Source organism: Schistocerca nitens, chromosome 2, assembly GCF_023898315.1.
Source record: "Schistocerca nitens isolate TAMUIC-IGC-003100 chromosome 2, iqSchNite1.1, whole genome shotgun sequence".
In the NCBI taxonomy this organism is placed as follows: Eukaryota; Metazoa; Arthropoda; class Insecta; order Orthoptera; family Acrididae; genus Schistocerca; species Schistocerca nitens.
Genome location: NC_064615.1, coordinates 363,017,160 through 363,033,010, shown reverse-complemented (window position 1 = coordinate 363,033,010; position 15,851 = coordinate 363,017,160). Strand labels below are relative to the sequence as shown.

The following is a 15,851-nucleotide window of genomic DNA, read 5'->3' as shown; positions in this document are numbered from 1 at the left end:
GCAATGACATTATGGAATGATAGTAAACAAAGTATGCCAGCTTTTTTATTTTATTTCAGCTGTGCCTGATAACATTCACACTGCAAATAAGAAACTGGTTTGGCATTTCAGTAGTACTATGGTGTGCTCCTTCTGACTGAGCTTCTTACGAAGTTGTAATCCCAGAAATTTACTACTGTCAATTTTTTTGTCTGAACTTCCTCATATTTATGCATATGCTGGGTGGTATACTCTTAAATTTTCTGAATTGCATGTACTGTAGTGGATCTTTTCAAAGTTCAGCGACATTCAGTCGGTTATAAACCAGTTATTAATGTCCTTGAAAATAGCATAAGTGGGCCTTTCTAAAACGATACTAGACTTTCTATGTATTGCAATACTTGTATCATCTGAAAACAAAACAAAGTCTGTGTCTGGCAGTGTAACTAATGGGTGGTCATTAATGTATACAAGAAAAAGCAGTGGCCCCAAGATGGATGCTTGTGGGCCACCACATGTAATTACTTCCCGATCCAATGATGACTGATAGCTTAGTTAACTGATTAACTAGTCTCTCACTGTGACACCATATGTTTTCAAGATATGACACGAGCTATTTTGCAGCACTGCCAGTGACACCATAGTACTCCAATTTACTTAAAAGGATGTTGTAGTTCATGCAGTCAGATGCACTTTCTCGCTGTATGTGTAAATAGCCTTCTCAGTATCTGAACTCTTCAGAAACCCAAACTCTGTCTTTGACAGTATGTTATTCATGGTCAGATGGTTAAGAAGCTGTCTGTACATTACCTTTTCTGAAATTTTCAAGAATAGTGACAAAAGTGAAATAGGTCTTTAACAGGGTGGCATTTCTATATTCCCTTTTTTGAACAGTTGTTGCATGTCAGCATGTTTCAGCACGTCAGGAAATGCTACAAAGATAAAACACTGGTTGTACAAATAATTTAAAATTTTACTTAACTCACAAGAACACACATTAATTGAAGTTGTTGACATTTTTCATAACCACTAGAATGCTTTGATTATAAAGAATTTATTATGGATGTTACTTGTGTTGAAGAAGTTATTTGTAAAGGCTAGTCTCAGGTATTCTTGGGCATTACTCACTGTCCCTAGCCATCTCACACTATCTATCAGGAACAGATATAAAATACTCGTTAAAGATATTTGCCACACTACACCCATTTGTTACCAATGTGTCATCTACTCTTAAACTGCTCCAGTTTTTTTGTAGTTCTATCAATCTCCTCTTCCACTATACCCTATATTATTTTTATATTGTTGCCTGATGTTCCAGTGTTCGTCTTACAGTGCATTTGCGTAAATGTTTGGATTACTTTGCTTAATAGCCTACAGTATTCCTAGTAATGAGCTAAATCATCAATGTTGGAACAGTTCCTGGCTGACAGTTTTCTTTTTGTTATACAAGGTACCTTTATTCCTTGAGTAATCTATGTTTTTGTTTAATCTGAACTAATTTTGGAGGAAAACAGTTTTCAAATGATGTAATAACTTTATTAATGAATTTATTGTGCTTTTCATTAATGTCACAAGCTCTGTAAATATCTCATCAGTTCATAGCTCTGAACCGTTTGCTAAAGTACTCAATTTTTGGTAGATTAACTACTATCTTGTACTCAGATTTAATAGGCTTTTTAATCAGCTCAGTATTTACACTAGAGCATAGCACTGTATTTCATGGTCTGAAAAGCTGTTAATTATTGGTTTTGTGATATGATTTTGTTTCTTTGATCTATGGCCACCTTAGAGCATCTAGCTGTTGTAGTTGGAAAGTTTATTGTAGGAACTGGGTTGAATGACGGTGTTACTGACTGTAATCAATGTTTATTGGAAGAGTTTTGAAAAAAATCTATGTTAAAATAGCCAGCAACCACAGTTCCAGTGCTTTTCACTGTTAAATACAACAATAGAGCTTCTAGACAATTGATGAACAGATTATAATTTCTTGCAGTGTTTGTATATGGGACTGTTGTAAAGGATCTGTTATGGAATTTTACTTATGTTGCACATGCTTCTAGATGTGACTCTAGGCAGAGTTTATTAATGTCATTGTTCTTGAATTTAAGGCAGTTTCTAAAAAATGCGGCAACTGCTTCTCTATCGATATCCGCTCTACAGAAGTAAGAAGCTATGATAGTATCCGCAAAAATCAAACCAGTGTAACACCCCATACCTAACACAAGCAGCTTTTCCAACTCCAAATTAACTCTCCTGATAAAGAAATAAAGTGTTGTCAATCATGGCATCCCAAAACAGACATAAATCCCATGAAACAGACACAGATCCCTCACTGGTATATTTTGTTGTGGATGCTGTCCTTACGAGGTCACTTTTTAGTCTGCTACCAGAAAAGGAGGGTGAAGGTTTAGCAATGCCAGCCACTCATGCTGGCAAAACATTAGAAAAATCATCAAACAAATTTCAGCAGAAGAACCTGAGACAGAATACAACAGGCAATTTGCCAACAAGTGGCCATGAAAGCCTTAACAATTTTTTTACTTTATAGAATACATGGAATCAATGTCAGTATCATTAACCAGCCCTCCCACTATGACCATGATATCTTCCGTTGGAAAATCTTTACATAATGACATTATATCCTACACAAAAGCGTCAAAGAAATTGTTATAGGCATGCATATTCAAATACAGAGATCTGTAAACAGGCAGAATACGGCACTGCGGTCGGCAATACCTATATAAGACAACAAGTGTCTGGCCCAGTTGTTAGATTGGTTAATGCTGCTACAGTGACAGGTTATCAAGATTTAAGTGAATTTAAGCGTGGTGTTATTGTCGGCACACGAGCGATGGGATACAGCATCTCCAGGATAGCGATGAAGTGAGGATTCTTCTGTATGGCCATTTCACGAGTGTACCATGAATATCAGGAATCCGGTAAAACATCAAATCTCCGACATTGCTGGGGCCAGAAAAAGATCATGCAAGAACGAGACCAATGACAACTGAAGAGAATCATTCCATCATGCAACCTTTTCCCAAATTGCTGCAGATTTCAATGCTGGGCCATCAACAAGTGTCAGCTTGCGATCCATTCAATGAAACATTGTTGATGTGGGCTTTTGGAGCTGAAGGCCCACTGGCCCGCTTGTGTACCCTTGGTGACTGCACAGCACAAAGCTTTAGAACCTTTCCTGGGCCTGTCCCACTGACATTGGACTTTAGAACTTTGCCTGGGCCTGTCACACCGACATTGGACTGTTGATTACTGGAAACATGTTGCCTGGTTCAATGAGTCTCGTTTCAAATTGTATCGGGTGGATGGACGTGTACAGGTGTGGAGAGAACCTTGTGAATCCATGGACCCTGCATGGCAGCATGGGACTGTTCAAACTGATGGAGGCTCTGTAATGGTGTGGGGCATGTGCAGTTGAAGTGAAATGGGACCCCTGATACATCTAGATATGACTCTTGACAGGTGACACATGCGTAAGCATCCTATCTGGTCACCTGCGTCCATTCATGTTCATTGTGCATTCCGACAGACTTGGGCAATTCCAGAAGGCCAATGCGACACCCCATATGTCCAGAATTGCTACAGAGTGGCTCCAGGAACACTCATCTGAAATTAAGCACTTTCGCTGGCCACCAAACTCCCTGGACACCAACATTATTGAGTATATCTGGGATGCCTTGCAACATGCTGTTCAGAAGAGATCTCCACCCCATCGTACTCTTACGGATTTGTGGATAGCCCTGCAGGATTCATGGTGCTAATTCCCTCCAGCACTACTTCAGACATTAGTCAAGTCCATACCACATCATGGTGCAGCACTTCTGCATGTTCGCGGGGGGCCCTACACGATATTAGGCAGGTGTACCAGTTTCTTTGGTTCTTCAGTGTATATTACCTGACCAAGACAAACACTAATTTCAAAAACGTTTATGACCTAGTATTCTGGACCTGAATCATCCTGCAGCAGTTTGCCATCTTCTGTACCATGTGAACTACCTTATAACATTTTCTTTCTTTTCAGAGATTTTTGTATCTCTTTCTTTCTCAAATTATTGTCATTGTTTGTTGTGCTCCTTCTACTGCTACAGCTACACCTGCATGAGGCTCAGCATTTCTAACTGGGGCAACAAGTCAAATGTAGTTTCCACATTAACATCAACACCAACACAGAAAGTCCTATGCCTGTGCCCACTATTAGCCGTAGCCACTTCCTATCACTCTTTACCCTTCTCCCTTGTTAACCTGTCCAGATCTTTCCTTGCCTTATCTAGTTCAGCATGAAGAGCTATGCAATGTTCACCTACTCTTTCACTGTTTTTTATCTCTTCTGCCTATCCTGCAATACCTCTGCCGAGACTTATTTATTTCCCCATTTCCCACAACACTGCAGTCTCTCCGATGGAAAAAGCTACACTGACCGTCACACCACACCCTGGAACTAACAGTCCTCTGGCAAGTCGAGCATTTGTCACTGTTTAGAGTACTGAATAAACTGAAAAACTCATTCATAAAAATTAGGCCGTAAAACACAAAGCACTATGCAACTTTTCTGAACCAGGAAATTTAAATTTTCCTTCTTTATGAACTCTTCTCTGTTGTGATACATACATTGATGGAAAAAATTGCAACACCAGAAAGTAATTAATGTAGAGTAATACAATTTCGGGAATACATTTTTCTTAGCCAAGAGTTTACTTGTCTACATTACACATTTGAGTGATTAAAATTGCCAGACCACAGATTGATGTATGTGAGAGGTAAGTGATTGCAAATGTGAAATGCTGGTACATTAATAACCGGTGTAACTGCTAGACTGTTGAATACAAGACTGCAAAGGGCATGCATTGTGTTGTACATGTGCCAGATGACAGTTTGTTTGATGAAGTTCCATGCCTGTTACACTTGGTTGCTCAATACAGCAATGGGTAATGTTGTTTGTGGATGATGCTGGAGTTGTCCCCCAGTTATATCCCATATGTGCTTAATTGAAGACAGATCTGGTGATAAAGTAGGCCAGGAAACATGTTGACACTCTGTAGAGCATGTTGGATTATAATAGTGGTATGTGGGTGAGTGTTTCCTGTTGGTAAACACCTCTTGAAGTGTTGCTCATGAATGGCAGCATGGCAGGTCGAATCACCAGACAGACGCACAGGTTTGCAGTTGGGATATGACCTCCTCGTAACCATCACACAGCCATCACTGGCACCGAGTCAGAACCAGCTTTCATCAGGAAGAACAGCAAATGTCCACCCTGCCCTCCAGTGGGCTCCTGCTTGACACCACTAAAGTTGCAAATGACGGTGGGTTTAAGTCGGTGGAATGTACACTATAGGACATCTGACTTGGAGCTGTCCTTAAAGTAACTGATTTGTAACTGTTCGCTGTGGCACTTCGGCACCAACTGCTGTTCAAATTGATTCTGCAGATGTGGTATAATGTTCCAGAACCATACACCGAACATCATGATCTGCCCTCTCAGTAGTGCCATGTGGCCATCCAGAAGCTGCTTGCCTTGCAACCATACATTCTCATGACCATTGCTGTCAGCAACCACATACAGTGGCTACATTCCTGCCAAGTCTTCCTGCAGTATCACGGAAGGAACATCCAACTTTTTTTTGTAGCCTTATTCAAATTCCGTTAGGTGTCAATAATGGCATCTTTGTTGCCTTAAAGGCATTCTTGAATGACATCAGCTCATCACATCCAGTCTGATAGGTAACCAACACTTATGTATATTACAGTGTGTATTTAAAGCATACCTGACTTGCATCCTCACAATAGTGCTACAAGCACCTCTCTTATGCAACTGGTGTGAAATTTGAACAGACACCATGTTTCCATATGTAGAAACATGTCTTTCAACTTTCGTTTATGTCACACAGCTATTCTTGTTGTTTTTTTGCCCCCCCCCCCCCCATCAGTGTATAAAAGAGTGAAAATTTTTGTAGATGACTTAAAGCATGGTTGGGCGTCCCGTGGGCCAAACCCAATCCATAGCTGGTTTCAATCCAGCCTGTGGAAGAAATGTTTGGGGGAGGAGAACAAGACATTCAAATTATACTATCCCGGGATACATTTTCAGTTATTTCCACCAGTGTTTGCCTCACCTCAGGTTTGCAGCCAGTATGAATGATGGCAACAGGGGTCATAATTTAGTGGAAGTACTAGTTATCTGTTGTAGGTTCACACACAAAGTTCTGTGCTGCTTGTTAATTTCATGCAAGTGTTTCTGTGCATATTTTGTTTTTATGTTATTTCAGGTATTAACATTAGTGATAATTCTTATATGCTGTGGACATATCAGAACTCCACATATATTAAAACTGAAGGTAATTTATAAAGTATTAGCTGCTACCAGGTGTTTCCACGGTAATTTATTTTTCCCTGATGACATTTCAAGATGCCTAGCATCCTATCTTCAGATGTTGACATTTATTTACATTTTGTGAACAGTGTTTCTTTCTAGTGGCATTGTAGAATTTTGCAGCATAAGTGAAGAAACTGTTTGTGATGCATAAACAAATTTAAACATCTGAAGATGGAAATAAATGTAAACATCTGAAGGTGTGGTGTACATAAAATGAATGTACTCTCAAAAATGTGTGATTAGAGCCATAATTCGTTGGCATGGCTTGGCATGTCAGGAAAGGAGTGCTATTCATATCATTGTCTTACCCAAAAAGAGTAATGTCATGGGTGCTATAGTTTTGACTTTATGTGCTGCAGTACTGCTGTTGCATCACATAACCAAGCAATCTGCAACTTTAAGTAAGTATGTAAATCAGGCCCACAGGTAAACAAAGGCTATCCATACCTGTCTTAAGAGTATGTGCTAATACACCTATTTCCTTTATAATATTCTCTTAAATATCTATTACTAGTAAATTTATTACTTATCTCTACACAAGCACTTAAAAAGACAAGTGTTGCTGCTGCTGGGACATACCTAAATGTGTTGATAGCTTTTACATCATCCAAATACTTGTGATTGGTGTGTGTGTGTGTGTGTGTGTGTGTGTGTGTGTGTGTGTGCACGCGCGTATCTAAGCCTACTGAATTTTTATTTTTTAGTTTTTGAATTGTTTTACTGACTTCATTCTTTGTGATTGGAAGTGACATCATTGTATTTAGTGCAACATTATTTACAGGTGTTATATTTGTTTGGGGGAATTTTTGCTGTAACTTCTCTGCAATACTTGAAAAATGCTCATTTACATAGTTTGCTAAGTGCTGTGGATCATTTATTACTTTATCCTCATCCCTTAGCAATATGTTATTCTGCATTTGTTCGCCTCTCCCCATTTCCTTTTTTATAACATCCCAGATTGCTTTGCTTTTATTCTCTGCATTATATATTATTTTGTCATTAAATGACTTTTTTGCAGCAATCAGCACCTTCCTAGAGATCTTTTTGTATCTATGATAGAAATTTAAGAATTCTGCATCATTGCAAATCCTTTTCCGTGGAACTGAGTTGTTTAAGTGTTTGGGAGGACTTCTTAATACCTGCTGTTATCCAACTGTTTTTGTGAGATGTTGATACAGACATGCATACTTTTGAAAATGCCTTTTCAAAGTTCAATTTAAACAATGTGGAGAATTTAGAGAATTTCATATTCACATTGGTTTCTTTATACACTTCATCCCAGCTTTGTTTTTCTAGTTCTTTTGAAAAATCTGTTATTTTGATTTCTGATAGATGTCGTTTGTAGGCTTATAATGTAGGGAATGATTCGATGCCTGACTTTACTGTTGTTATTTGACAGAGATGGTCTGATAGTCCGAGATCTTTTACAGTTACATCATATTTTTCCTTGTCCGTATTTGTGGCCACATGGTCAATTACTGATGAAGTCATCGTGGTAACCCTTGTTGCACTATTGACCAATAGGACATGCCAAAACTTTGAAGGTTGTTTATGGAGCTGCTCCTGGATTCATTTATGATGTTAGTTTTGATGTTATGTCCCCACACAGAATTATGTTGACCTTTGTACTTGAGACTTTATCTAGAACTTCTGTTAACTTATTGAAAAATGTGTCCACACTAGCACTGGGAGATCTATAAAGACACAAAATGATTAATTTCTTGGTGATATCACGCCCTGTTAATTCAATAACTGATATTTCATAGTGTTTTTCTTCACTTACGGTACTGAGGTCATGTCTTGATTTGAACTGTGTTCCTGTTCTGATATAAATGCGTGATCCTCCACCCCTTGAAGTAGTTCTGCAGTAAGAGTCATATACCTCCAGAAGCCTAACAAGGACTTGTCAAATCCATCTCATGCTGCTGTATTGCATTTGAGAGGTGGACTAACATGCAATTAAGCATGTGGCTATAATGTCTTGCCTAATTACTGTATAATAGCATACACTGACAGGAAAAAAATGCAGCACCAAGGAGGAGTTGTGTGACGTAAACGAAAGTTGGTAGCCATGTTTCTACATCCAAAAGATAATGTCTGTTCAGATTTTACACCAGTTGCATAAGAGTGGTGCCAGTAGGGCTACTATAAGGATGCAAATGAGGTTTGCTTTAAATACGTGCTGTAACAGTCATGAGTGTTAGTTATCTTTGAGACTGGATATGGTGAGTTGATGTTAATCAAGAATACCTGTAAGGTGACAAGGATGCCATAATCAACACCTCACTGAGTTTGAACAAGCTCATGTAATAGGGCTACAAGAAGAAGGCAGTTCCTTATGCAAAACTCCAGAAAGATTTGGCGGGAATGTAGCCACTGTTCACCAATGCTGACAGCAGTGGTCATGAGAATGTGCGGTCGCAAGAAGACCGCGTTCTGGACAGTCATACGGCACTACCAAGAGGGAAGACAATTGTGTTCGGCGTTTGGTTCTGGCACATTATATTGAATCTGCAGCATCAATTTGAGCCAGCAGTTGGCACCACAGTGACACAAATAACTGTTACAAGTTGGTTAATTCAGGGATGGCGTCAAGCCAGATGTCCAGTAGTATACCTCCCACTGTCTCAAACCACTGCCATTTCCAAATTCAGTGGTGTCGAGCAGGAGCTCTTTGGAGAACAGGGTGGAGGTGTGTTGTGTTTTCTGATGAAATCTGGTTCTGCCTCGGTGCCAGTGATGGCCGTATATTGATTAGGAGGATCTGCAACCAACCTGTCTGCATGCTAGACACATTGGACCTACATATGGAGTTATGGTGGGGATGTGATTTCTTATGACAGCAGGAGCACTCTTGTGGTTATCCCATCCACCCTGACTCCAAATTTGTATGTCAGTGTAGTGATTTGACCTGTCATGCTGCCATTCATGAACAGCATTCCACGGGGTGCTTTCCAACAGGATGACACTAACCCACATACCGTATTTACTCGAATCTAAGCCGCACTTTTTTTCCGGTTTTTGTAATCCAAAAAACCGCCTGCGGCTTAGAATCGAGTGCAAAGCAAGTGGAAGTTCTGAAAAATGTTGGTAGGTGCCGCCACAACTAACTTCTGCTGTCGAATATATGTAACGCTACACAGTCATGCTTTGTAGGCATAAAGATAAATACTGGGGCCAAAATCTCTGCGTCAGTAAATAAATTTACAAAAAGGTGGAAGACGAGCTTTTTTTTCTCCGCCCCGAGTTTCGACCACTGCATTTTCATACATTATCCAACGAAGTAAATACAAATTCTGTATTGTTCATCTTCGAATGTAGCAGAATTTCAATGTACCACGAAAATCCGACTGGCAAGACTGTTTGGGATGTTTGTCAATATGGCCAACTCTACGTTCTGAATTTTTTCCTACCTGTGAGAAGAGATGGTTGCTAATAGAAACCTGATGAAATGTGAATCACATATAGTATTCTTTTCGCCATAAGAATAATACGAACATAAACATTTTGCCATGTATTCTTTCGTGTTTGCTGCTATCTCATTTAAATCCTGTCTGCCTAATAAACTACGAAACTAGAGTGAGACAACAGCAAACGCGGAAGAATATACGTATCGTGTCATGTTTATATTCGATTATTCTTATGCCTAATAGTGATACAGTCAGAAATGAAGCACAGCAACTGACTAGATTTTTAAATCTAAGATGACTCTAATTTCTGTGCAGAATTTGATGTTCTAAAGAAGCTGCCGCAAAGATTTTCAAACGGAGAAAAATTTTCGCCTAACTCTCGTTCAGAACATGTTCTATCATACGCAGTCTATTATAGCGGCGGTAGCGTGCACAAAAGCAAGCCATGCCGCGAGCGGCGACAGGCCGTAAACACACACTATAAGAATGCGACAAACAATGCATGACACAGTACAGTAATGCATTTTCAGCTTAGAGTGACGTTAACACCTATAACAAAGAAAACGGCACTTATCAGATCAAAGCAAAATAAGCAATCGATTCAAACCAGACGAAGCACGTGAAAAAGGAAGGGTACCCGTATAAATACGGACGGAGCGCCTGACGCATAGCAAGGGTTACCTGGTAAAGCTTCACGGCTAAGCTTGCGACTCGAACCAAACTACTGTAGGTGTATCGCCATTCATTTGACCTAAATTGTGTCTCATATTACAATGGACCAACTTTGTTTCGATTTGGAGGTGCGGCCTAAAACTTTTCTCTCTCCTTGAATTTCGAGTCTCAAATTTCAGGTGCGACTTAGATTCGGGAAATTTTTTTTCCTTTATTTCGAGTCTCAATTTTTGGGTGCGGCTTAGATTCGAGTGCGGCTTAGATTCGAGTAAATACGGTACTGCTGTTGTAATCCAGCATGTTCTGCAGTGTTGCCTTGTCCTGTTTGATCACCAAACCAGTTTCCAATTTAGCACATCATCAAATCACATCTCTGGCAACATCCACAAATAGCATTAACTGTGCCAGTAGTTACTGACCAAGTGCAACAGGCATGGAACTCCATGCACCCATACAACAAAACGCACGCATGTTTCCATCCTTGCATTCAAAATTCTGGTGGTTACACTGGTACCAGCATTTCACATATGCAGTGGCTTATCTCGCACTTATATTGACCTGTGATCTGGCAATGTTAATCACTTAACTATGTTAACTAGACAAATGTATTCCCAAAATTTCATTACTGTACATTAATTATTATTTTGGTTTTGCAATTTTTTTTCTGTCATTGTAAGTTGAGGCCTTGTTTATCAAAGGCTGACTACAGATTATGTTGAAATTGAGCGAAATGTGTTCTCAAAATGTTTGAATCTCAGACAAGTTGATATTTGGTTTTTGTGTTAACCATCAAAAGTGGCAGATCATCCAATCTGCTATTATTCTGATGCACTCAGAATTAATAAATTACTGCAAAAGAAGTACTGAGATGAAAATATTACATGTAAAAGCGGGCACAAATGTGCAACCTGCACAAACTGTTTTGCCTGTGCTAGGGTGGAGCAAGTGATATTGCACAATCTGTTAGTCTGCATTCTGTATCCTCTTCCTCCTTTTCCACATGAAGTGTAGCATTATAGAAGTAGCATGTATTTGTGAAGTCCTGCACCAATGCATCATCTCAGTAGTAGATTGTTGTTCTATACAGCAGCAACTCACAACCATGGGCCTCAGCCCACTTTTGGGCTGTGGGCAGTGTGGCACTGGGCCGTAAACACTGGCCAAGAGTCCAGATAAAAATTACCAGTAGCTTCAGGGGTTTCGCTTGTCAGTTGGTCAGCAAGTACAGAATGAAGTAAGAGATATCTCTCTCTCTCTCTCTCTCTCTCTCTCTCTCTCTCTCTCTCTCTCTCTCTCCACACATACACACACAAAGAATAAACCAAAAGAAGCTGCTAAGCAGACTGCCAGCTTTTTATATGTTGAAAATAACCAATATCTTCTGCCACCAGGTGGCTGGAAGTCTACACTTCTACAGACTGTGCTACAGGGCTCGCCTGTGTTGTTGGCTGGTTGCTCATGGTTAAACACACAAGTGCCACAATCTGTAATTTTTTAAGGTGGTAGTTTCTTGGACACAACTGTTCATAAGAATGACTTGGTTGAATTTTCCACTTTTAATACCCTGACACGGAAGGAAGGAAGGAAGGACGTACATTTGCTGTTTTACATCTGGTCCATGGCAACATTATGAAAGATGGAGCTTTGCTCGGATTTCTTGCTACTTGAGGGGAAGGAAGCAGCCAGGGCCCTTTTAAGGAACTATCCAGGCACTTCCATGGACTGACCTGGATGATCAAAGAAAATTGATATCTATGTGGCCAATCCAAGAATTGGACACAGGTCTCTAGAATGTGAGTTGAGGGCGTTAGCCACCAGACAACTTCGTTTGGTCCCTGTGGAGCTAGTGCTAAATTAATGTTCAGTGGGACATTTGATGGGCTTTTCGATAAACTACACTCCTGGAAATTGAAATAAGAACACCGTGAATTCATTGTCCCAGGAAGGGGAAACTTTATTGACACATTCCTGGGGTCAGATACATCACATGATCACACTGACAGAACCACAGGCACATAGACACAGGCAACAGAGCATGCACAATGTCGGCACTAGTACAGTGTATATCCACCTTTCGCAGCAATGCAGGCTGCTATTCTCCCATGGAGACGATCGTAGAGATGCTGGATGTAGTCCTGTGGAACGGCTTGCCATGCCATTTCCATCTGGCGCCTCAGTTGGACCAGCGTTCGTGCTGGACGTGCAGACCGCGTGAGACGACACTTCATCCAGTCCCAAACATGCTCAATGGGGGACGGATCCGGAGATCTTGCTGGCCAGGGTAGTTGACTTACACCTTCTAGAACACGTTGGGTGGCACGGGATACATGCGGACGTGCATTGTCCTGTTGGAACAGCAAGTTCCCTTGCCGGTCTAGGAATGGTAGAACGATGGGTTCGATGACGGTTTGGATGTACCGTGCACTATTCAGTGTCCCCTCGACGATCACCAGTGGTGTACGGCCAGTGTAGGAGATTGCTCCCCACACCATGATGCCGGGTGTTGGCCCTGTGTGCCTCGGTCGTATGCAGTCCTGATTGTGGCGCTCACCTGCACGGCGCCAAACACGCATACGACCATCATTGGCACCAAGGCAGAAGCGACTCTCATCGCTGAAGACGACACGTCTCCATTCGTCCCTCCATTCACGCCTGTCGCGACACCACTGGAGGCGGGCTGCACGATGTTGGGGCGTGAGCGGAAGACGGCCTAACGGTGTGCGGGACCGTAGCCCAGCTTCATGGAGACGGTTGCGAATGGTCCTCGCCGATACCCCAGGAGCAACAGTGTCCCTAATTTGCTGGGAAGTGGCGGTGCGGTCCCCTACGGCACTGCGTAGGATCCTACGGTCTTGGCGTGCATCCGTGCGTCGCTGCGGTCCGGTGCCAGGTCGACGGGCACGTGCACCTTCCGCCGACCACTGGCGACAACATCGATGTACTGTGGAGACCTCACACCCCACATGTTGAGCAATTCGGCGGTACGTCCACCCGGCCTCCCGCATGCCCACTATACGCCCTCGCTCAAAGTCCGTCAACTGCACATACGATTCACGTCCATGCTGTCGCGGCATGCTACCAGTGTTAAACACTGCGATGGAGCTCCGTATGCCACGGCAAACTGGCTGACACTGACGGCGGCGGTGCACAAATGCTGCGCAGCTAGCGCCATTCGACGGCCAACACCGCGGTTCCTGGTGTGTCCGCTGTGCCATGCGTGTGATCATTGCTTGTACAGCCCTCTCGCAGTGTCTGGAGCAAGTATGGTGGGTCTGACACACCGGTGTCAGTGTGTTCTTTTTTCCATTTCCAGGAGTGTATCTATGTGAATGAGTCTTTTCAGCTTTATTTTTCTGAAAAGTAAGCACAGGAATAGATTGAATGTAGATAGTGATTTGAGGCTAAAATTAACCAGTTTTGATCCAGATATTGATTCTGTCATGGGTGACAGACAATGTCAAAAATCCCATGGAGGCCTTTTTAACCCTGACCCCTTGATTTTGAGTTTTCCTGTAGTTGTGACAGCTAAGTGAATATAATAAAAATATTTTTCTGTACTTTTGTACAGTATGTTTGCTAATTTGGCTTATTTACACACACACACACACACACACACATTTATATTTTTTATTAGTATATTTAGTTACTGGACCCTGCAGCTTTTCTTTCTTTCTTTTTTTAAATATACAAATCCTGGTCACTTAGCTACAAAATTTGTGAACTGTTGTCTTAGTAAATTTGTTTCTAAAGAAAATAGCAAGCAAGCACTGAAGAATTACAGATCCACCTGAACAATTTGTATTTTGTAGTATTTTTTCTGACCTTTATTTTGACTCAGTTTGAAACTTACTTTGTTTACGTACAGATTGCAATAATATTAATAGTTTCTAAGTACTTGTCGCATCACATTTAAGATATTGGTGTGTGTGTGTGTGTGTGTGTGTGTGTGTGTGTGTGTGTGTGTGTGCGCGCGCGCGCAAAAAGCATACTTATTTGCAGGACTGATGACCATAGATGTTAAGTCCCATAGTGCTCAGAGCCATTTGAACCATACTTTTTTGCATTTGGAAAGCAATTAGTTTTTGTTATGTCAAGACATTATGGTGGTCCACCTTTACAATCCTGTCTAGTATGTTAATTAACAGTAACAATTTGCTTATGTAAAGTATAAAATAAGTTTCAGGTATGTAAACTCTTTTATTAGATGTGTGTTTAAAGTCCATTATTTCCATCTCATATGAACAGTTATGAATGAAGTCTTACATTAACATTCTACTTGTTTTTTATCACATTGTGTTACAAATCTTTTTCTTAAGCAGTGATCAAAATTCCATGCATACTTCATCCCCCAGCCTTTTTATTGTTACTTAAATTATTAATATGGAAGAATAAAGAACAAATATTCCCTTCCAGGTTTTGGAGGGAGAAAACAGAAATTTGCAGTACAAGTTATTTAACAAAGAGTGTGAGACCTGATGTGATAGGTGAGAATTATTTCATTTTTTTTCCATTGTGTTACTCATTGATTGCAAAAATTACTTATTGACAAAGCCATGGTGCTATGCATGTAATTTCCTTGTAAAAATTGACATGAAGAAAGGCAATAAACTTTAGTTAGTGCAGAGATGTGCACTTTTAAAAAGGGTTGATTCCTGTAACTCAGTTGTTGGAGATGAATTCATCCTTGAAATATAGATTTATGCACCACTGCTAGCAACTGCTTTTTTAAACTATGTGACCTGTCTGCATGAATTACCTTTTGTCATGCCAAATATTGTCTCACATTCATAAGTTTTCATTATATGAATTCCCTGGTACATAATACATAAACTCATTTCTTCTTTGTTTCTACTGCCTCCTTCTATACTACATATAACAGAAGCAGTATTTGTTTTGAATTTTCAGGATCTGAAGTGAACCTCAGCTGGGTACCATAATAAGATGATGACTTTTTGAGATAATGAGTTATGCTTACAGTAAACAGAAGAGAAAAAATTATTGTGAAAGTGCAAACTCAAATGTCAACTAAATGAAATATGACTGCTGATGAACTTTCTACAGATAAATAGCAGATTGGAATGATAATTAATTTTCATAGTTAATACTTTTGCTCACTTCACCTCGAGTTTTTGTTTCTGTGTCTTGAACATTATTTTTGAGAAAATAAGTAAATGGTTTTATCAGAATTTAGTTTCTTCTATCACCTGCCATAATAGAATTCCTTTTCCTTGTATATGAAAGTTTCTTTATTAAAAAATGTTTTACAGTATGAGTGACAAGTTTTTCTTTATGTTCTTATATTCTTGTTATCTTTTATGAGTTTATATCTGTTACACTGCATATCATAGTACTTTAAAATTACATATTGTATACAAATTATGACTTTTGAGAAAAGGCAC

General features: G+C 40.2%; 1 protein-coding gene across 1 annotated transcript in view; it reads left to right on the top strand.

Moving 5' to 3' along the window:
- Nucleotides 1-15,638, top strand: part of LOC126236183 (CDK5RAP1-like protein) — a 130,318-nt gene extending 114,680 nt beyond the window's left edge. The window contains exons 10-11 of the mRNA XM_049945283.1: nt 14,866-14,936; nt 15,358-15,638. The gene's annotated coding sequence lies outside the window, so the exon portion shown is untranslated. The remainder of the gene's footprint in view (nt 1-14,865; nt 14,937-15,357) is intronic.
- Nucleotides 15,639-15,851: the final 213 nt, after the last annotated feature.